This window comes from Chamaea fasciata, unplaced genomic scaffold (assembly GCF_029207755.1).
Source record: "Chamaea fasciata isolate MVZ Bird 193981 ecotype frontalis unplaced genomic scaffold, bChaFas1.0.hap1 SCAF_4, whole genome shotgun sequence".
Lineage (NCBI taxonomy): Eukaryota > Metazoa > Chordata > Aves > Passeriformes > Sylviidae > Chamaea > Chamaea fasciata.
Genome location: NW_027094089.1, coordinates 81,072,372 through 81,093,069, shown reverse-complemented (window position 1 = coordinate 81,093,069; position 20,698 = coordinate 81,072,372).

Sequence of the window (20,698 nt, the reverse complement as noted above, 5' to 3'; positions counted from 1 at the left end):
TGGACACCTCGCACTGAGCGCTCTCCTTGGCAACTTCTTTTGCAGGCAACTCTGGTGGTGTGGGTGATTGTCCAGGTGCCTGAGTGCCACGAGGCTATGACCCTTTATTCCTCCCGCCTCTTTGTGGCTCTGCTTTTCCATGTTGTCATCACCACACAGCAGATGCCACCACAGGAAGTCGATCACTTCTGGAGAGCGTGCCGAGAGGAACACCGCCTTCCCAGCGAACCCAACAGGTCTCCGTCCTCCCGTCCTTCCCATGTCCTTGTGGCCAGTGCCAGTGCTCCCAATGTGACCCGGGCTTTGCTCTGCACACAGGTTTGCAGTGCAGGTCATGAAGTCCCTGCTCTGCCGGCTGCAGTGTGAGAATGAGGTGATGGCTGTGGAGTCCAAGCATGGCTGGGACACCATGCTCTGCGCTCATACCCAGTACTATGCTGTGGCTCTGCTGGCCAGGTGAGACCCCCTGCTCCCTGCTGTCCCTGGAATTGGTGCCCTGTGCCCGGGCTGCCCCACACAGTCCCTCTGGTCATGGGCCAGAGGGCCTCGTCACTTTAGGGACGGCCGAGCAGACTGGAAAAGGCTGGGAGAGGAGGGTGCACGGGAGTGGCCGCCTCCCAAAGCACCCACGTCCCCTCCAGGGATGCTGGGGAAAGACTGCACCTCTGGGAGTCAGTCGTGAGGAAAGTGTGCCCCCCCCAGCTCAGGCTCTTTCTTCCTTTTTGCCCCTGACAGGGAGATGCGCCATGTCTTGATCCCTTTGTCTGCCTGCATCGCAACCCGCTTGCTCCGGCTGCTCAGCATTGAGAAGCCAGGCTGCGATCTGCCTTTTCTGGCATTCCTTGTGGAGGTGAGCCTGAAGAGCAGCGCTGCCTGGCTGAGCTGCCTCCCAGCTCTCTGCCCTCCCGCAGCCACATCCCTAGCCTCCTGGGATGGCACCAGCGCCCTGTGCTGCTGCTGCCTGGGGCTGGCCCTGGGCAGTTCTGGGCTCCTGCCAGCCGGGCCCTGTACCACTGCCCTGTGCCTTTCAGGTCCTGGAGTGCCTGGACTTTACCAAATGTGGTGGCTGGGTCCTGAAGGTCGTGTCCAGGTATCTGCGGATCGAGTGCAGGAAGAGGTGTCGCCTGGCGCTCAAAGGCCTGCTGGTGCTCAGCAAGGATCCCCTGATGGTGAGAAGGGGGCAGCAGCTGAAGCTGCACTGGGGAGAGCAGCCCAATGGGCTGGCTGGCCTTCAGGAGCTGAGGCAGCTGCTCCCAGCTCTCCTGCCTCAGCTGCCCGAGTGCTTTGGGACAGGCCTTTGGTGTCTGGGCCCTGCGGCAGCAGGCTGGGCTTGCAGTGCCAGGGCGCTGTCGCTGCTGCAGCTGTTCACGGCTTCACAGCGCAGCCTTGTGTTCCACACAGGCCAGAAGAATGTGCTGCCTGTCTGAAAGCTTTGTGGATCTGCTGGCTGATGAAGATGGAGTGGTGGTTGCCCTGACCCTCCGTGTCTTTACTAATATGCTGGAGAACAAAGACATCCTGGTATCCAGCACCACCGCCCCAAAGCTGGCTGAGGCACTCCTGGCGCTCTTTGACAACGTAAGGTTCTGCAACCCGAGCCACAGGCACTGGGTGCTGCCCAGAAACCTTGTGCTGTCTGCATTTTCAGGCCTTTGCCTAGGTGGGCCTGGAGTAATTGATGCTTAGGTTTTTTCCTTTCCTCTAGGAAAATAGCTACATGAAACTGCTCTCCATTGACCTCTTCTGTAAAGTGATGGAGTTGGTAGTGAAGGAGGGAAAAAAGCCCCTGAAGGCAACTGTCAACAAGAGCCTGTACCTACTTTTAATCTACTGCCATGATGAGAACCGGCGTGTGGCAAATGTGAGGTTTTGTGCATCCCTGGGACGGGGGCTCAGCTGCCTCCTGCCCTGCTGCAGGAGGAGGAGGAGGCTGCGTCCTCCTCCAGGCCTTGGCACAGGGATGCGGGTCCTTGTGCCTTGGGCTGTGGTGCCATCTCTGCATTTCTGCTGCTCTTCAGGCCTCTCGGGAAACCCTGTATTGTGCGGCCAAGTTCCTGAAGAGGAGGGATCTCCAGGAGCTCCTGACAAAGGAACATCCCTTGACTATCGATGACTGTAAGGTAAGGATGGCTTGGAGAAGTGGCAGCCTCAGCCTGGAGAAGATCCGTGGCCGCGGGGCTGGCAGCCGTGGCCCCTGCCCAGTGCTGCACCCGGGGGCTCCAGCCTGCGCCCCACACGCCGCTGCCTTCCCTGGGCCCCGCGGGCTCTTCTCCAGGCTCCTGCGGCCCCGAGCCGGGTGCCCGTGGAGTCCCGGCCCAGCGGGGCTGCGGGCACGGGGCGGCACCGCGGCTCCCCGGGCAGCAGCCGGCCCTCTGCCCCCTCCAGAGCCCGGCGCCAGCGGCTGCTGGCCGGGCCTCAGGGCCGTGCGGGCAGGGGAGGCCGGGGCTGGGCGCGGCCAGAGCCCGGCCCAGGGGCTGAGCCCGCGCCAACCCTTCCCTCCTGCCGCTCTCTCAACCTGACAGACAACAGGATCCGAGCGGTCGAGCACCTGCGCCGGGCCCTGCCCTACCTGGAGAACCCACAGGAGTCCCTGCCAGAGGCGGCCATGCTGTTCATGGGTGAGCCATGAGCCCGGGCTCCCTCCCTGGCCCGCCGCAGCTCGGCCCCGGCCCCGGCTGCTGCTGCCCCGGCTGCAGCAGCGGCATCCGGGCCCGGTGCCGTGGAGCCCCGCCTGCCCTCGGGGCTGCTGCCGCCTTTTGGCAGCCGTGCCCTGGGGCGGCAGCAGGCGGCAAGGGCCCGGGCTGAGCCCTGCCGGGGCAGGAGGCCGTGTGGCCACAGGGCTGGCAGCGGCGCTGGCAGGGAGCCGTGCCGCTGGGGCCGTGACACGCTCTCTGAGGGGGCAGCCAGGACAGCTTCACCTTCTCAGTCAGGGTGAGTGAGGGCAGCGGGCCGTCAGCGGCTCTGGCGGGGGAAGCTGCACTGCCCGGGCAGACAGCTGCAATCCCCAGCTCTGGAGGCCTTTGCTCCTTGTGTGGACGAGGGCTGGAGAGGGCACAACGCACAGAGATTTGAGGGGCACGTGGGGGATTCGTGACAAGCACCTTCTGGCTGATCCCAATGTCTCCTGCTTGCTTCTGGGTGGGATGGCCCTGGCAGGAAGATCTCCTAGGATTCCCACTGATCCAGCCTCTGACCATGGCTCTGTTCTTCTCTCTTGCAGCCCTTCAAACCCAGAGGCAAGACAACAGCTTGTCATGCTCTAAACCTTCAAAATGAAGCCCGCTTTCCCCAGAAAGCTAAACAACTGGGGACATCTTCTGAATCCAGAGAACCGATGTCCCAAGAACACACCAGGAGACACTGAAGAGGACAACATCTCTCAGTGCTGCTGGAGCTCCACGCACAGCTGAGGCTGAGCACAATTCTCCTGGCTTCACACCTCTCCCTCTTTGTCCTTAGCTCCCTCCCTCCAGCCCTCAGACCCTGCCCATCCCCCCTTATTCCCTCCCAGCTCATCCCTTTGCTTGGCCTTGAATTAATAAACACTTTGGCTTCTTCACTTTACCTGCGTCTCTGTGGAGCTGATGCGGCGTAAAAACCTGAGCCCTGGCACACACAGGCCCCTGCTGCCGTCCTCTTGCGCGCCGTCTTTTGTGCAGAGACACAGAGGAGCGAGGCCGCGTCAGGCTGGAAAGGTGCCTGTGCTGAAGGTCCAGTTCCACAACACTGTGCAGTTTAAGGTCCTGCTGAGCAGCCTGAAGCTCCCGGATTTTGGGAGAGCCAACCTGAGGACGCTCTGAAGCCAGCTGTGAGGGATTCCATGGCAAGCATCTACAGAGGGCAAAGGAGCTTGGAATGCTGGAAGCTTTCAAGAATAGCCTGCTGAAAGCACAGCAGTGCTCCATCCCTGCACAGGGTCGGGGAGATGGCAGAAGCAGAGACCATCAGGCCTTAACAGGGAGCTTGGGGTGTGCCTAAGGGCAAGTGAAGCAGCAGCAGCAGCAGCACGGTGGCCGAGACTCGGACGCGTGACCCGGCCAATGGCCCCAGCGCCGTCAGGCAGTGCCGGGATCCCGGCTGCGGTTCTGGTGCCCAGAGCTGAGGAATCGCAGCCCCTGCCTCAGAGGCTGCCAGAAAGCCAAGCGAGTGAGAGCAGAGGGAGGGCAGCCTTCCAGTCTCTCCTGGGCATGGCCGCAAAGCAGCCCCTGCTTCTCCTTCCTCTGCCCGTGTTTGGGGTGTACTGATGGCAGCGTCAGCCAGGTTGTGCTCTGTCTTCCAAAGGCTGTGGAGAGCGGGCATGAAAAGTGCTGCGTGCACAGCGGAGAGTCCTGGAAGGTGCTGGCGAGAGTGTCTTGCGGGAACAGGGCTCTCTGGTCTCTGGCCGGGAAGAGCCTGCTTTTGCTGCTGTGAGCGCAGGCAGGAGTGGAGGCAGCGGGCAGCTTGTGTTTGTAGAGGGCCTGGGGCTGCATGTGTCAACCTCCAGCTGGAATCACACTGGAGGAAATGCCAGCTAGAGCTGGAGCGCCTGTCCAGAAAGGACCAGAAACAAATTCAGCCTTGCCAGGGTTTCTTAAGAGTGTCTTGGCGTTCCCCAGGAAAGCTTCCAATCCGGGAAAACGCCTCTGGGGGAAAGGGGCTTGCTGCTGAAGGAAAGCGCTTTCCTAGGAGCTCCCAGTGATGTAGGAACAACTGTCCCCCTTTGGCTCTCTGTGGTCCTTTCAGTCCTTGAGGCCCGTTGTACTTGGCAGATGGACAAGGGAAGGGAGAAGGCTGTGAAGAGCAGGTTTGGAATCCAGCTGGACCTGCAGAGACCAAGGCAAGCACCTGCAGCAGGGTGTGTTCCCCCTCTTTGGACACAGGTGTGAGCAGGAGCATCTCTGTCCAGCTGCCAGCCCCAAAGCTGTCTTGGAGAGCTGTGAATTCAAAGGCCTTCCCACACACACGTCTCACATCTTACCTGTCTGCTGTGTTTCAACTCCTCGCAATATGCGTTTGCCTCTTGCTTGCTGGAAGCTGCTGCGGCCCAGAGGGCCAGCACCGAGCTGGGCTGTGTGGGCCAGGCAGCAGGGAGAGTCTTGGCTGCTCTTGGTGTGTGCGTGGCCTCAGAAAAGGCTTGGAAGCTTTGCCTCCCAATGGGCCCTGCTCCCTGCCTCTTCCTCTGCATCTTGGAGAGAACAAGGCAGGCATTTCTGGCAGCTGGGCATTAGCAGGCCTTCTGTAAGAGACAGTCTGAAGATCCCTCATCTGCCTCACGACCATCGTCAAGGACAGAGACTGAAACCCCTAAAAGGGACTTTAAAATCTCAAGACAGGAGTTCTGGCCTGGCTGAGGTGGGATGTTGGCCAAGTGCTTCCTGCAGGTGTGTTCAAGGGAAAAACCCAGCACCCATATCGGAACATCAGAACCTGAGCAGAAACAATGGGCAAGTCACGGTGAAGTGACTGTGCCTGCTGACACTGCACCTGCTGACTTGTACTGGCTGACACTGTACCTGCTGACGACCGACTTGTTCTGGGTTCTCTAAATGAACACACTGCAATGATTTCCCCCACCTGTTTGGCCAACTGCCTGTCGCTTCGGAGAGGACTATAGAAACCCTGGAGACCCTCGCTCAATTTTGTGATCACCCCACTGGAGAAACTCGCGTCTATAGGCATCTTCAAAAGCCTCGAGGACTCAACCCTCCATGTTGGTAGCCATAATCCCCTTCCCCTCTTTTCTGTTTTTCTAACTATTCTCTTTTTCTCTCCCTACTATCGCATTTGTTGGCACTAAATAAAGGTGCATTTGTGATTGAGTAAACTGAGTTTGTCCCCCGCTGAGTCTTTCGTGCTCTGAGATCCCTAAAACGAACCATCACGAACCCCGCTTGTGTGAGCGGATCGTGACACCTTCAAATGGGGGCGTCTTGTGGAGCAGGCCCAGCTGAGACACCCTGAGAGGAGCCCAGCGCTCCTTGCCCCTCTGCGCTGACACGTGAGCCTTGTCTGCTTTCGGGATGACCCTGGCTGTGTCAGGGGGTGCTACATGGACACGAGACAGCCGGTCCTGTCCTGCTGGGTCCCAGCAGTGCCTGGCAGCAGTCCTGCCTCCCCGTCAGGATGCCAGCCAAGAGAGGTCCTGGAAGCTGAGGGAGCTGATCTGAAGCTTGCACGGGTGCCTGCAGCTCAAGGCCAAGGGCCTTCCCTCAGGATAGAGCAGTCCTGAGAGGTCTCTAGAATTCAATGAAATCAGCAGGCAAATGCATTGTCCACCAAGAGCTCTTTTATTGGCCGGAGGTTAGGGCTCTGCACCCCAGCACAAGGCTTCTTCGCCACATCCAAATTTCAGTGGGTTTCTGTAGGAATTCTATCAAAAATCCCTTCCGTCTTTAGACTGCTGAAGTGATTCCATAGGCAGGGGCTTAGAAGGAAACACATTGCGTCAGAATCCTAGACTTGAACCTAGTGTCTACTTGCTGGCCAGGAGGAGTCTCAGCGCACCAAAGCAGCTCATCTTCCTCATGCCTTCCCTGCACAGGGCTGATTCTGTAGCCGCCCTTAGGTCTTCCCGAAGGCTATGTCTCAAGCTTTTTGTCAAGTCACTCTCATGTCAAGTTAGGCTTCCAGGTTTTTCTGATGTTCACTGGTGCTAAGGACTTCTGGATATCTGTGCTAGGTCCTCTTCACTTCTGTCAATTGCTTGTGCTTCCTTCCATCGAACAAAGGCCTTGTTTCATTCCTCAGTGTGCCTGATGCTGGCCCAAGTCTTTTGGCACTGCTTGCTTTCCTGTGGCATGTTCTACCTGCCCCCGAGAGTAAAGAGGGAGCTGGAGAAGGAGCTTGCCGGGCTGCTCTCCGTCCTTTAGCAGCAGTCCTGGTGAAGCGGCCAAGTCGGAGCTGAGCGCAAATGGACCAGCCGTGCACGGGAAGGGTGGGTGGGAAGGATGATCCAGGAACCGTAGGCCTGGCAGCCTGAGCTTGCTAGCGGGGAAGGCCTTGGAGCACATCTTCCTGAGTGCCATGCCACGGCACGTGCAGGGAACCAGGGGGTGGCAAAGCTCTGCACAGGCATGGGGACAGCTGCGGGTCTTGGCAGGGTGTTGAGCTGGGATTGGTGCTGCTGGGCGTGTTGGGGAAGGAGTTGTCTGGAAGGTGAGAGGTCTAGGCTGGAACTGGGGTCACTTTGAAGGCAGCACCTGTGCTATGGCACAGCTTTGGTGATGGAGGACTGAAGGAATAGCTGGGACTTTTCCTCTTAGTCATCCTGCTTCTCCTGCAGAGAAGAAGAGGGGAGAGCTCTACTTTCTTGGCCACTTCCATAGCTGGAGCAGGGGGAGGATTAGCCCTTTTGCAATCTACTCATTTGTTTGGGCTACTTTTGTAACACTGAGTGGACTTTCATTCCTGGAGAGCTTTGATTCCTTAAGAGAATCGGATTCTTCTCATGCCTTCCTAGGAAAATGTTTGAAACCAAAGCAAGGCCTTTGTTTTGTCTCTGTGTGGTCTTCTGCTTTGCAAAGTGACATGCAGTGGATGACCTTAAGGCAGATGTGTTGCAGCTGTAATAGATACATAGTATTAAATTCCTGGATTAAAACTGTGTGTCTTAAAACTTTGCAGTGGAAGGTAAAATCCCCTGAATTGCTGGAAACACTTCCAGGGCCTGTCTTTGCATACCACAGTCTTTTCACAGTCCAAAGGTGTTACCTGGACATCTGCCAGAGAGATAAGCGGGAAAGGTCCCATGAAGCATGGGCGGACCACATCTTCACAGCTCATCAGGAGATCCCATACCAATCTGGGCGGAGGGCAACAGAAACCTTCTGACAGAAGATTCGGAGACTTTTCATGCAGACGTCTTTTCAATTTCTCAGGAAACTCTTTCAGATATCCCTTGCGGACACCAGACATTTCAATGATTCTCTTATGTACATGATGTCATGCTCTTCGGGTTCTTTGTTACCGTCTTGTTTTTGCCTCAGGGTAGAAAAATGGTCTCAAACACCTCCCCTGAGACCCTGAATTTGTGGGCAGTACTCCGGAGGAGCACCCTGTGCTGCTCCCGGATTGACCACCCAACATTCGATCCATGTTGTCCTGATTTATCGTGGCGTTTCCCGAAATTGCTTTTCAAATTTGTTAACTAAATCTTTGATTTTGGAAATTGGCTCTGATCATTTCTAACACTGCTTTGAGATGGGAAGGAAACTTGCAAATCTATCAGGTTCTCAGGCCATTGCTCTTAATTTAGCAAGTTGGCAACTTTTTGCAACTTCTTGAGTTGAGTAAAGGGAAGAAAAGCTTTCCCGAATTAAGGATTCTTAAATGCCAGCTCCTTCTATGCCTCTGCTGCCAGGGTGATTTTGTGCTTCAGGAAATCAATCCAAGTAGAAAACAATTTCAGCATGGTGTAAGAGCTTCTGACAGAGACCAAGTGTTGCCAGCACTTGCTCCAGGTGCTCCTGCCAGCATCCCCTGTAGGAAGGAGCCCAGCCGCCAGGGCCCGTTGGCTTTGGCTGCCCTGTGGAAGAGAAGCGCCCCGGGGCACAGGTCTTTGGGGCAGGAGATGGCACCAGCGTTGCCAGGGCTTGAGGGGCGGCAGCTCTGCTTGGGCGGGGGCTCTGTCACACCTGCCGATTTCAGCACTGCCCTGGCCCCAGGGGTCAGAGCAGTGCCCGTGCCCCGGCCCACAGGTTCCTCGTCTGTGTCACACCCGCGGGTTTAGGACGGCCACCGGGTGGGACGTGTCCCAGGGAGGCCGTGCCAGCTTCTGTGCGAGGCCCCGTGCCCTTCCCGCTGCGGCTGCGTCGGCGGCCCTGGGGGCTCCTTCTGCCGCCCTTGGCCCGCAGAGCAGGGCAGCGTTTGCCCATGGATTGAGCCGCTGCGAAAGATGCTGTCTCAGGGCTGTCTTAGACACTTGGGGAGAGGGGTTCCTTCCAACCTGGGCCACTTTGGCTGGGCTGGGAGCGGCCCCAGGGCAGGTGACAGTGTGTGCATTGGCCCTTTGTGACATGGTGCAGCTGCGCGGTCACCGTGGCATTGAACAGCACAGGGTGTCCAAGGACCCTTTGTGACACGTGGGGACATAGGTGCTGGCGGTGACGCAGCCAGGCCACATTCCTTGGAGCAGGCGATGGGACAGGACGCGCCAGAGCGGTGCTGTGAGGAGCCCCCGCACAGCGCACTCGTTTGTGCCTGACCCAGAGCTTCTACAAGGAGTGAGTTGTGCAGCTGACCTCACGGCCAGACTGCACGACTTGGTGACTCGGAGGTTTTCCAAGTCATCTCTTATCCCTGTGGCCTGTGGCCTCCAGGCCGGACTGTGGGATTTGGTGACTTGAATCGTCTACGAGGAACCTCCTGTCATTGTGGCAGGAGCCCTTGAGACCAGAGTGCAGGACTTGCTGTCCTGCAGCCTTCCTGAGGCTTCTTCTGCCACAGGTGCTTTCAAGGCGCAAGTGCACAACTTGTTGCCTCAGTGCTTTCCTGAGGCATCTCTCTTGAAAGGTGCTGTGGCATGGCGGGCAGATTTCTCGGCCTGTCCAAAGTGTTCAGGGGGAAAAAAAGCAAAGGCCCTGGAGCTACCCCAGCACAGGAGCCTGAAGAGCGCGAGCGGTTCCAGACACTACAGGATGGTGAGTGGCAGAGCTGGGCCACAGGGCTGATGGCTGCAGCCAACGTGGCCCCATCCCATCCCGTCCCTATCGCAGCCTGGGGAGGGCAGGGCTGGGCTGTGTTCTCCGGCCTCTCCCGCAGCCCCTCAGCTCTGGCTGCTCTCGCTCTTTGCCAGATGCAGCCACGGACGGCACACAAGAGCAGAGGCCTGCCGGTGGCCGCTTCCGCAGGACACTGAAGGTACCTGCAGCCATCCCCGCCTGGGCTGGGCCTGTTGTCACTGCTCAGCCGAGCACCACGCTTGGAGCAGTCCATGGAACACGTCTCTCTTCCCTGTCCTTTGTTCTCCTGCAGATGATCCGAAAATTCCTGCGCATTCGGCGTAGAAACACCGGCACCAGGGCAGCTGAGGGCTCAGCTGAGCCTGACTGTGGGCTGACCGAGCCCCAGGCAGAGCCTGATGTCAACACAGATTTGGCTGAGCCCTCAGAAAATTTTGACGCTGCGTTGAATGATCAAAGGGCAAGGGCTGACAAGGCAGTGGCTGAGGATGTGGCCCTCCAAACGGCTGACACTGGAGAGACTCAGGGCATCAGAGATACTGGCGCCACGGCCTCTCCCACTGCCATTCCTGCTCCCACTGTGGATTTTATCCAGAAGAGTGGTATTTCTTCTGAGCAGCAGGTAAACAGCCTGGGGCTGGGGCTAGAGGCCTCCCAGGATTGTGTGTCATCTCCAGCCACGGCCACTGGGCCCCCTCAGCCTTTGAGGCCGGCACAGCGTGGCAGGAAAGGGAAGCGATTCTTGGGGGAAGCTGGTGAAGTTGCTCCCCGAGACAGCGGCCCAAGTCTTCCCCATGCCTTTTCCAGGTGCCAGCCATTGTAAAGAAGATGCACCAGAATCTTGCATCGCATGAAAATGTGGATACCAGGCTGCCCATGAACATCGTGAGGCTGGCCGAAGAACACCCAGCTGACGTGGTGCTGACCCTCCTGCGCTGTGCCCCAACATGTGACAGGTATGGGCCCACCTGCCTGGAGAGCTCAGGCCTCCCCGGCCTTTAGGGCCATGGCCCTGCACGGCCCATGCAATGGGCTCTGCCAGAGCGGCAGACAGGTCCGGGACCCTCGGGCCCCTCTGTTTCCCGAGCCTGCTGCCATGCTCCCTCCCTGCCCTTCAGGGCACCGGGGCTCTGTCACCCGGTCCCCAGACCCGCACAGGGCATGGTAGTGTGGCTGAGATGTCCCTGACACAGAGCTCTGATCCCACAGAGCTGCTGCAATGATGTGGAGAAGCATAGGCTCATCGAGTCCCACAGTGGAGAAGGTGCTGCCAGCACTGCTCTGTGTGATGGAGAATTGGCCTCTGCACAGCATGTTCACCTCCGATGGCGACAAGGCGGACGTTTTTGCCCTGGCTGTGAGTTTCTGGGCATTTGCTCACCCCCAGGTCACCTCTGCAGCGGCTCTCCATCCTCTCCCTGCCTCAGGCCCTGGGCTGAAACCTGGCCTAAGGGCAGGCTCAGGGGGCACCAGGCCCGCTGCTCCCCCTGCGTCTCCCCTGGGGCCCTGCCACATGGACACCTCGCACTGAGCGCTCTCCTTGGCAACTTCTTTTGCAGGCAACTCTGGTGGTGTGGGTGATTGTCCAGGTGCCTGAGTGCCACGAGGCTATGACCCTTTATTCCTCCCGCCTCTTTGTGGCTCTGCTTTTCCATGTTGTCATCACCACACAGCAGATGCCACCACAGGAAGTCGATCACTTCTGGAGAGCGTGCCGAGAGGAACACCACCTTCCCAGCGACCCCAACAGGTCTCCGTCCTCCCGTCCTTCCCATGTCCTTGTGGCCAGTGCCAGTGCTCCCAATGTGACCCGGGCTTTGCTCTGCACACAGGTTTGCAGTGCAGGTCATGAAGACCCTGCTCTGCCGGCTGCAGTGTGAGAATGAGGTGATGGCTGTGGAGTCCAAGCATGGCTGGGACACCATGCTCTGCGCTCATACCCAGTACTATGCTGTGGCTCTGCTGGCCAGGTGAGACCCCCTGCTCCCTGCTGTCCCTGGAATTGGTGCCCTGTGCCCGGGCTGCCCCACACAGTCCCTGTGGTCATGGGCCAGAGGGCCTCGTCACTTTAGGGACGGCCGAGCAGACTGGAAAAGGCTGGGAGAGGAGGGTGCACGGGAGTGGCCGCCTCCCAAAGCACCCACGTCCCCTCCAGGGATGCTGGGGAAAGACTGCACCTCTGGGAGTCAGTCGTGAGGAAAGTGTGCCCCCCCCAGCTCAGGCTCTTTCTTCCTTTTTGCCCCTGACAGGGAGATGCGCCATGTCTTGATCCCTTTCTCTGCCTGCATCGCAACCCGCTTGCTCCGGCTGCTCAGCATTGAGAAGCCAGGCTGGGATCTGCCTTTCCTGGCATTCCTTGTGGAGGTGAGCCTGAAGAGCAGCGCTGCCTGGCTGAGCTGCCTCCCAGCTCTCTGCCCTCCCGCAGCCACATCCCTAGCCTCCTGGGATGGCACCAGCGCCCTGTGCTGCTGCTGCCTGGGGCTGGCCCTGGGCAGTTCTGGGCTCCTGCCAGCCGGGCCCTGTACCACTGCCCTGTGCCTTTCAGGTCCTGGAGTGCCTGGACTTTACCAAATGTGGTGGCTGGGTCCTGAAGGTCGTGTCCAGGTATCTGCGGATCGAGTGCAGGAAGAGGTGTCGCCTGGCGCTCAAAGGCCTGCTGGTGCTCAGCAAGGATCCCCTGATGGTGAGAAGGGGGCAGCAGCTGAAGCTGCACTGGGGAGAGCAGCCCCATGGGCTGGCTGGCCTTCAGGAGCTGAGGCAGCTGCTCCCAGCTCTCCTGCCTCAGCTGCCCGAGTGCTTTGGGACAGGCCTTTGGTGTCTGGGCCCTGCGGCAGCAGGCTGGGCTTGCAGTGCCAGGGCGCTGTCGCTGCTGCAGCTGTTCACGGCTTCACAGCGCAGCCTTGTGTTCCACACAGGCCAGAAGAATGTGCTGCCTGTCTGAAAGCTTTGTGGATCTGCTGGCTGATGAAGATGGAGTGGTGGTTGCCCTGACCCTCCGTGTCTTTACTAATATGCTGGAGAACAAAGACATCCTGGTATCCAGCACCACCGCCCCAAAGCTGGCTGAGGCACTCCTGGCGCTCTTTGACAACGTAAGGTTCTGCAATCCGAGCCACAGGCATTGGGTGCTGCCCAGAAACCTTGTGCTGTCTGCATTTTCAGGCCTTTGCCTAGGTGGGCCTGGAGTAATTGATGCTTAGGTTTTTTCCTTTCCTCTAGGAAAATAGCTACATGAAACTGCTCTCCATTGACCTCTTCTGTAAAGTGATGGAGTTGGTAGTGAAGGAGGGAAAAAAGCCCCTGAAGGCAACTGTCAACAAGAGCCTGTACCTACTTTTAATCTACTGCCATGATGAGAACCGGCGTGTGGCAAATGTGAGGTTTTGTGCATCCCTGGGACGGGGGCTCAGCTGCCTCCTGCCCTGCTGCAGGAGGAGGAGGAGGCTGCGTCCTCCTCCAGGCCTTGGCACAGGGATGCGGTTCCTTGTGCCTTGGGCTGTGGTGCCATCTCTGCATTTCTGCTGCTCTTCAGGCCTCTCGGGAAACCCTGTATTGTGCGGCCAAGTTCCTGAAGAGGAGGGATCTCCAGGAGCTCCTGAAAAAGGAACATCCCTTGACTATCGATGACTGTAAGGTAAGGATGGCTTGGAGAAGTGGCAGCCTCAGCCTGGAGAAGATCCGTGGCCGCGGGGCTGGCAGCCGTGGCCCCTGCCCAGTGCTGCACCCGGGGGCTCCAGCCTGCACCCCACACGCCGCTGCCTTCCCTGGGCCCCGCGGGCTCTTCTCCAGGCTCCTGCGGCCCCGAGCCGGGTGCCCGTGGAGTCCCGGCCCAGCGGGGCTGCGGGCACGGGGCGGCACCGCGGCTCCCCGGGCAGCAGCCGGCCCTCTGCCCCCTCCAGAGCCCGGCGCCAGCGGCTGCTGGCCGGGCCTCAGGGCCGTGCGGGCAGGGGAGGCCGGGGCTGGGCGCGGCCAGAGCCCGGCCCAGGGGCTGAGCCCGCGCCAACCCTTCCCTCCTGCCGCTCTCTCCACCTGACAGACAACAGGATCCGAGCGGTCGAGCACCTGCGCCGGGCCCTGCCCTACCTGGAGAACCCACAGGAATCCCTGCCAGAGGCGGCCATGCGGTTCATGGGTGAGCCATGAGCCCGGGCTCCCTCCCCGGCCCGCCGCAGCTCGGCCCCGGCCCTGGCTACTGCTGCCCCGGCTGCAGCAGCGGCATCCGGGCCCGGCGCCGTGGAGCTCCCCCTGCCCTCGGGGCTGCTGCCGCCCTCTGGCAGCCGTGCCCTGGGGCGGCAGCAGGCGGCAAGGGCCCGGGCTGAGCCCTGCCGGGGCAGGAGGCCGTGTGGCCACAGGGCTGGCAGCGGCGCTGGCAGGGAGCCGTGCCGCTGGGGCCGTGACACGCTCTCTGAGGGGGCAGCCAGGACAGCTTCACCTTCTCAGTCAGGGTGAGTGAGGGCAGCGGGCCGTCAGCGGCTCTGGCGGGGGAAGCTGCACTGCCCGGGCAGACAGCTGCAATCCCCGGCTCTGGAGGCCTTTGCTCCTTGTGTGGACGAGGGCTGGAGAGGGCACAACGCACAGAGATTTGAGGGGCACGTGGGGGATTCGTGACAAGCACCTTCTGGCTGATCCCAATGTCTCCTGCTTGCTTCTGGGTGGGATGGCCCTGGCAGGAAGATCTCCTAGGATTCCCACTGATCCAGCCTCTGACCATGGCTCTGTTCTTCTCTCTTGCAGCCCTTCAAACCCAGAGGCAAGACAACAGCTTGTCATGCTCTAAACCTTCAAAATGAAGCCCGCTTTCCCCAGAAAGCTAAACAACTGGGGACATCTTCTGAATCCAGAGAACCGATGTCCCAAGAACACACCAGGAGACACTGAAGAGGACAACATCTCTCAGTGCTGCTGGAGCTCCACGCACAGCTGAGGCTGAGCACAATTCTCCTGGCTTCACACCTCTCCCTCTTTGTCCTTAGCTCCCTCCCTCCAGCCCTCAGTCCCTGCCCATCCCCCCTTATTCCCTCCCAGCTCATCCCTTTGCTTCGCCTTGAATTAATAAACACTTTGGCTTCTTCACTTTACCTGCGTCTCTGTGGAGCTGATGCGGCGTAAAAACCTGAGCCCTGGCACACACAGGCCCCTGCTGCCGTCCTCTTGCGCGCCGTCTTTTGTGCAGAGACACAGAGGAGCGAGGCCGCGTCAGGCTGGAAAGGTGCCTGTGCTGAAGGTCCAGTTCCACAACACTGTGCAGTTTAAGGTCCTGCTGAGCAGCCTGAAGCTCCCGGATTTTGGGAGAGCCAACCTGAGGACGCTCTGAAGCCAGCTGTGAGGGATTCCATGGCAAGCATCTACAGAGGGCAAAGGAGCTTGGAATGCTGGAAGCTTTCAAGAATAGCCTGCTGAAAGCACAGCAGTGCTCCATCCCTGCACAGGGTCGGGGAGATGGCAGAAGCAGAGACCATCAGGCCTTAACAGGGAGCTTGGGGTGTGCCTAAGGGCAAGTGAAGCAGCAGCAGCAGCAGCACGGTGGCCGAGACTCGGACGCGTGACCCGGCCAATGGCCCCAGCGCCGTCAGGCAGTGCCGGGATCCCGGCTGCGGTTCTGGTGCCCAGAGCTGAGGAATCGCAGCCCCTGCCTCAGAGGCTGCCAGAAAGCCAAGCGAGTGAGAGCAGAGGGAGGGCAGCCTTCCAGTCTCTCCTGGGCATGGCCGCAAAGCAGCCCCTGCTTCTCCTTCCTCTGCCCGTGTTTGGGGTGTACTGATGGCAGCGTCAGCCAGGTTGTGCTCTGTCTTCCAAAGGCTGTGGAGAGCGGGCATGAAAAGTGCTGCGTGCACAGCGGAGAGTCCTGGAAGGTGCTGGCGAGAGCGTCCTGCGGGAACAGGGCTCTCTGGTCTCTGGCCGGGAAGAGCCTGCTTTTGCTGCTGTGAGCGCAGGCAGGAGTGGAGGCAGCGGGCAGCTTGTGTTTGTAGAGGGCCTGGGGCTGCATGTGTCAACCTCCAGCTGGAATCACACTGGAGGAAATGCCAGCTAGAGCTGGAGCGCCTGTCCAGAAAGGACCAGAAAGAAATTCAGCCTTGCCAGGGTTTCTTAAGAGTGTCTTGGTGTTCCCCAGGAAAGCTTCCAATCTGGGAAAACGCCTCTGGGGGAAAGGGGCTTGCTGCTGAAGGAAAGCGCTTTCCTAGGAGCTCCCAGTGATGTAGGAAGAACTGTCCCCCTTTGGCTCTCTGTGGTCCTTTCAGTCCTTGAGGCCCGTTGTACTTGGCAGATGGACAAGGGAAGGGAGAAGGCTGTGAAGAGCAGGTTTGGAATCCAGCTGGACCTGCAGAGACCAAGGCAAGCACCTGCAGCAGGGTGTGTTCCCCCTCTTTGGACACAGGTGTGAGCAGGAGCATCTCTGTCCAGCTGCCAGCCCCAAAGCTGTCTTGGAGAGCTATGAATTCAAAGGCCTTCCCACACACACGTCTCACATCTTACCTGTCTGCTGTGTTTCAACTCCTCGCAATATGCGTTTGCCTCTTGCTTGCTGGAAGCTGCTGCGGCCCAGAGGGCCAGCACCGAGCTGGGCTGTGTGGGCCAGGCAGCAGGGAGAGTCTTGGCTGCTCTTGGTGTGTGCGTGGCCTCAGAAAAGGCTTGGAAGCTTTGCCTTCCAATGGGCCCTGCTCCCTGCCTCTTCCTCTGCATCTTGGAGAGAACAAGGCAGGCATTTCTGGCAGCTGGGCATTAGCAGGCCTTCTGTAAGAGACAGTCTGAAGATCCCTCATCTGCCTCACGACCATCGTCAAGGACAGAGACTGAAACCCCTAAAAGGGACTTTAAAATCTCAAGACAGGAGTTCTGGCCTGGCTGAGGTGGGATGTTGGCCAAGTGCTTCCTGCAGGTGTGTTCGATGGAAAAATCCAGCACCCATATCGGAACATCAGAACCTGAGCAGAAACAATGGGCAAGTCACGGTGAAGTGACTGTGCCTGCTGACACTGCACCTGCTGACTTGTACTGGCTGACACTGTACCTGCTGACGACCGACTTGTTCTGGGTTCTCTAAATGAACACACTGCAATGATTTCCCCCACCTGTTTGGCCAACTGCCTGTCGCTTCGGAGAGGACTATAGAAATCCTGGAGACCCTCGCTCAATTTTGTGATCACCCCACTGGAGAAACTCGCGTCTATAGGCATCTTCAAAAGCCTCGAGGACTCAACCCTCCATGTTGGTAGCCATAATCCCCTTCCCCTCTTTTCTGTTTTTCTAACTATTCTCTTTTTCTCTCCCTACTATCGCATTTGTTGGCACTAAATAAAGGTGCATTTGTGATTGAGTAAACTGAGTTTGTCCCCCGCTGAGTCTTTCGTGCTCTGAGATCCCTAAAACGAACCATCACGAACCCCGCTTGTGTGAGCGGATCGTGACACCTTCAAATGGGGGCGTCTTGTGGAGCAGGCCCAGCTGAGACACCCTGAGAGGAGCCCAGCGCTCCTTGCCCCTCTGCGCTGACACGTGAGCCTTGTCTGCTTTCGGGATGACCCTGGCTGTGTCAGGGGGTGCTACATGGACACGAGACAGCCGGTCCTGTCCTGCTGGGTCCCAGCAGTGCCTGGCAGCAGTCCTGCCTCCCCGTCAGGATGCCAGCCAAGAGAGGTCCTGGAAGCTGAGGGAGCTGATCTGAAGCTTGCACGGGTGCCTGCAGCTCAAGGCCAAGGGCCTTCCCTCAGGATAGAGCAGTCCTGAGAGGTCTCTAGAATTCAATGAAATCAGCAGGCAAATGCATTGTCCACCAAGAGCTCTTTTATTGGCCGGAGGTTAGGGCTCTGCACCCCAGCACAAGGCTTCTTCGCCACATCCAAATTTCAGTGGGTTTCTGTAGGAATTCTATCAAAAATCCCTTCCGTCTTTAGACTGCTGAAGTGATTCCATAGGCAGGGGCTTAGAAGGAAACACATTGCGTCAGAATCCTAGACTTGAACCTAGTGTCTACTTGCTGGCCAGGAGGAGTCTCAGCGCACCAAAGCAGCTCATCTTCCTCATGCCTTCCCTGCACAGGACTGATTCTGTAGCTGCCCTTAGGTCTTCCCGAAGGCTATGTCTCAAGCTTTTTGTCAAGTCACTCTCATGTCAAGTTAGGCTTCCAGGTTTTTCTGATGTTCACTGGTGCTAAGGACTTCTGGATATCTGTGCTAAGTCCTCTTCACTTCTGTCAATTGCTTGTGCTTCCTTCCATCGAACAAAGGCCTTGTTTCATTCCTCAGTGTGCCTGATGCTGGCCCAAGTCTTTTGGCACTGCTTGCTTTCCTGTGGCATGTTCTACCTGCCCCCGAGAGTAAAGAGGGAGCTGGAGAAGGAGCTTGCCGGGCTGCTCTCCGTCCTTTAGCAGCAGTCCTGCTGAAGCGGCCAAGTCGGAGCTGAGCGCAAATGGACCAGCCGTGCACGGGAAGGGTGGGTGGGAAGGATGATCCAGGAACCGTAGGCCTGGCAGCCTGAGCTTGCTAGCGGGGAAGGCCTTGGAGCACATCCTCCTGAGGGCCATGCCACGGCACGTGCAGGGAACCAGGGGGTGGCAAAGCTCTGCGCAGGCATGGGGACAGCTGCGGGTCTTGGCAGGGTGTTGAGCTGGGGTTGGTGCTGCTGGGCGTGTTGGGGAAGGAGTTGTCTGGAAGGTGAGAGGTCTAGGCTGGAACTGGGGTCACTTTGAAGGCAGCACCTGTGCTATGGCACAGCTTTGGTGATGGAGGACTGAAGGAATAGCTGGGGCTTTTCCTCTTAGTCATCCTGCTTCTCCTGCAGAGAAGAAGAGGGGAGAGCTCTACTTTCTTGGCCACTTCCATATCTGGAGCAGGGGGAGGATTAGCCCTTTTGCAATCTACTCATTTGTTTGGGCTACTTTTGTAACACTGAGTGGACTTTCATTCCTGGAGAGCTTTGATTCCTTAAGAGAATTGGGTTCTTCTCATGCCTTCCTAGGAAAATGTTTGAAACCAAAGCAAGGCCTTTGTTTTGTCTCTGTGTGGTCTTCTGCTTTGCAAAGTGACATGCAGTGGATGACCTTAAGGCAGATGTGTTGCTGCTGTAATAGATACATAGTATTAAATTCCTGGATTAAAACTGTGTGTCTTAAAACTTTGCAGTGGAAGGTAAAATCCCCAGAATTGCTGGAAACACTTCCAGGGCATCTCTTTGCATACCACAGTCTTTTCACAGTCCTAAGGTGTTACCTGGACATCTGCCAGAGAGATAAGCGGGAAAGGGCCCATGAAGCATGGGCGGACCACATCTTCACAGCTCATCAGGAGATCCCATACCAATCTGGGCGGAGGGCAACAGAAACCTTCTGACAGAAGATTCGGAGACTTTTCATGCAGACGTCTTTTCAATTTCTCAGGAAACTCTTTCAGATATCCCTTGCGGACACCAGACATTTCAATGATTCTCTTATGTACATGATGTCATGCTCTTCGGGTTCTTTGTTACCGTCTTGTTTTTGCCTCAGGGTAGAAAAATGGTCTCAAACACCTCCCCTGAGACCCTGAATTTGTGGGCAGTACTCCGGAGGAGAACCCTGTGCTGCTCCCGGATTGACCACCCAACATTCGATCCATGTTGTCCTGATTTATCGTGGCGTTTCCCGAAATTGCTTTTCAAATTTGTTAACTAAATCTTTGATTTTGGAAATTGGCTCTGATCATTTCTAACACTGCTTTGAGATGGGAAGGAAGCTTGCAAATCTATCAGGTTCTCAGGCCATTGCTCTTAATTTAGCAAGTTGGCAACTTTTTGCAACTTCTTGAGTTGAGTAATGGGAAGAAAAGCTTTCCCGAATTAAGGATTCTTAAATGCCAGCTCCTTCTATGCCTCTGCTGCCAGGGTGATTTTGTGCTTCAGGAAATCAATCCAAGTAGAAAACAATTTCAGCATGGTGTAAGAGCTTCTGACAGAGACCAAGTGTTGCCAGCACTTGCTCCAGGTGCTCCTGCCAGCATCCCCTGTAGGAAGGAGCCCAGCCGCCAGGGCCCGTTGGCTTTGGCTGCCCTGTGGAAGAGAAGCGCCCCGGGGCACAGGTCTTTGGGGCAGGAGATGGCACCAGCGTTGCCAGGGCTTGAGGGGCGGCAGCTCTGCTTGGGCGGGGGCTCTGTCACACCTGCCGATTTCAGCACTGCCCTGGCCCCAGGGGTCAGAGCAGTGCCCGTGCCCCGGCCCACAGGTTCCTCGTCTGTGTCACACCCGCGGGTTTAGGACGGCCACCGGGTGGGACGTGTCCCAGGGAGGCCGTGCCAGCTTCTGTGCGAGGCCCCGTGCCCTTCCCGCTGCGGCTGCGTCGGCGGCCCTGGGGGCTCCTTCTGCCGCCCTTGGCCCGCAGAGCAGGGCAGCGTTTGCCCATGGATTGAGCCGCTGCGAAAGATGCTGTCTCAGGGCTGTCTTAGACACTTGGGGAGAGGGGTTCCTTCCAACCTGGGCCACTTTGGCTGGGCTGGGAGCGGCCCCAGGGCAGGTGGCAGTGTGTGCATTGGCCCTTTGTGACATGGTGCAGCTGCGCGGTCACCGTGGCATTGAACAGCACAGGGTGTCCAAGGACCCTTTGTGACACGTGGGGACATAGGTGCTGGCGGTGACGCAGCCAGGCCACATTCCTTGGAGCAGGCGACGGGACAGGACGCGCCAGAGCGGTGCTGTGAGGAGCCCCCGCACAGCGCACTCGTTTGTGCCTGACCCAGAGCTTCTACAAGGAGTGAGTTGTGCAGCTGACCTCACGGCCAGACTGCACGACTTGGTGACTCGGAGGTTTTCCAAGTCATCTCTTATCCCTGTGGCCTGTGGCCTCCAGGCCGGACTGTGGGATTTGGTGACTTGAATCGTCTACGAGGAACCTCCTGTCATTGTGGCAGGAGCCCTTGAGACCAGAGTGCAGGACTTGCTGTCCTGCAGCCTTCCTGAGGCTTCTTCTGCCACAGGTGCTTTCAAGGCGCAAGTGCACAACTTGTTGCCTCAGTGCTTTCCTGAGGCATCTCTCTTGAAAGGTGCTGTGGCATGGCGGGCAGATTTCTCGGCCTGTC